At 32.8% G+C, this 2,104-nt stretch overlaps 1 long non-coding RNA gene across 1 annotated transcript; it reads right to left on the bottom strand.

The window, feature by feature from the left end:
- Positions 1-441: 441 nt before the first annotated feature.
- LOC111986474 (uncharacterized) lies at positions 442-1,494 on the bottom strand. Its single transcript, XR_002880179.2, has 2 exons — positions 1,312-1,494; positions 442-837 (listed from the first exon to the last, which is right to left on the bottom strand). It is a non-coding gene; the product is annotated as an uncharacterized LOC111986474 (long non-coding RNA).
- Between the last annotated feature and the right edge of the window lie 610 nt (positions 1,495-2,104).

The raw sequence follows: 2,104 nt of genomic DNA on the forward strand, positions 1-2,104 counted from the left end.
GAAGAGTTGGAGTTTTTTTGACGTAGTCAAAGAAAGAGGGTGGGATGGGCTTCAGAGATATTAGATCTTTTAATCTAGCTATGCTAGCTAAACAAGGATGACGATTGTTGCAGGCCAAAAACTCTCTTTTGTATAGTTGCTTTAAGGCAAAATACTTTCCACGGTGTGAGTTCCTTGAGGCGAAGGATTGTCAAAACAGCTCCTATGTTTGGAAGAGTTTGTTAGTTGTTCAACCGGTATTGAGTAAAGGGTGTTATTGGAGAGTGTGTAATGGTGCTTCTATCCATGTTTTGAAGGATTGTTGGTTACCTAATCAGCCAACAAAAAGAATTCTTTTCCAACTTGAGAAGGAAATTTGGGAGTGGAGGGTTTCGGATTTGATTGATTGGTAGAACCACCAATGGGATAGAGTGATTAATTGTAACAGTGACTACTAAAATATTAATAGCGAAATGTTTTGCATTTAGATGGCTATCTTGGTAATCATATACTAAAAGTGTTACCAAAAACTATCAGTAAACACAACATTTAAAGTTCCTAAGTCAAACTGTCACCGTAAAGTTACACTTCACTTTGGTACAAGAAACAAATCTTGGCACCTACAGCACCTTGACATGCACGACAACTTTCAACAAACAGAGAATCAAAGGACAAACTATCGCTAAGAAAAGCCACAAGCTCTTTGCTTTCTTTATTCTCTTGTGTATTTTTATACACTGCCCATTCACAAGACACACCTATGTGACACTCAAAAGTTTGAAACATGGCCTTCTTTAAACTCAACCTCTTCCTCTTTTTGCTCGTTCTTCATGTTGTCCGAAGGAACAACCTTGTTCTCTACCAAGATTGCCAAAACAGTGTCAATCAAATCACCATTAGCCCTGACTAATTGAAAAAAAAAATACAACTTTCATTTTTCTTTTTTTGCCCCAAAATTTCCTAAACAGCTATAACATAAGCATGAGTATATACAGATACAACAGTTGCCAAACCTTTGTTTCTATAAACGATAATGGATGTTATTGAACACAAATCACAAGTATGATCAACAGAGGCATAAATATGATCTAATTTTTTAATCACACAACAATATGCGAGGCTTCATATTTCAAAAATTACCAACATACATTTCGCATTGCAGGTGACTGAACACTAGTTACAAAACTAAATTAAGTTTAACCAATTCAACCCATTAATTAATTACTTTTTTTTTTTTTTTTAAGTTTAACCATTTAATGTTTTAAAAAAAATGAACTCCAGGCAAAAAAAAAAAAAAAAAAAAAATGAACTCCAGGCTATAAAAACACTTACTCAAATACACAAATTTATGTTCTGGGAACGACGGTGTTGAACTAAATGGAAGGTGGTGGGTCACACTCAAGCTAACCTCTGTTGACCTCAACATGAGCTAGCCTGAATCAAGCCCAGTCTCCCTTGTACTTGCCATTTAAGCCCACCGAGTCATGACTCGCTCGGAAATGAGAGAGAGATAGTGTGATTAGGGGGTAAAGGGCCTCTATTAGTATCTTCAAATGATTTTAAGCATATTTTTTAGCATGACCTTGCTTATTTAAGAAACTAAAGGCACTGGAACATGACCTTGTTTATTAGTACATCTTTTTAGCTTATACTTTCCAAGATTCAAATGAACAAATGATGCATCACAAATTATTTTCAAAAAGGATTTTGCAAAGAGAAAAATAAAATACATCTAGGAATTAGCATTTAGATCGGTTTGGAATTAGCACCAAGTGAAGATATACTAATAATAAAAATAAAAACCTAAGAATGAGTATCTAAAATTGCATGAAATCATCAATAATAAACTTGTCCTCATTGGACTACAATAATGTATTTATATATAGACTATTATGGATAAACTCTAATCCTAATTGACTTGGGCCACAGCCAAATTATTGAATTCTTACTCTAGAAAATAAAATAAAATAAAGTAATTTATTTAATTAATAAGTCTAAAATAAAACCTGTTCCTCAATAAAATAAATAAATTCCAATAGACTTATAGTAAAAGTATAATTTACTTCTAAAAAATTATATATAATTATTCGTATTTCATACCTCAAGAACTAGGATGGTATTATAT

This window comes from Quercus suber, unplaced genomic scaffold (genome assembly GCF_002906115.3).
Source record: "Quercus suber isolate HL8 unplaced genomic scaffold, Cork oak 2.0 scaffold_637, whole genome shotgun sequence".
Lineage (NCBI taxonomy): Eukaryota > Viridiplantae > Streptophyta > Magnoliopsida > Fagales > Fagaceae > Quercus > Quercus suber.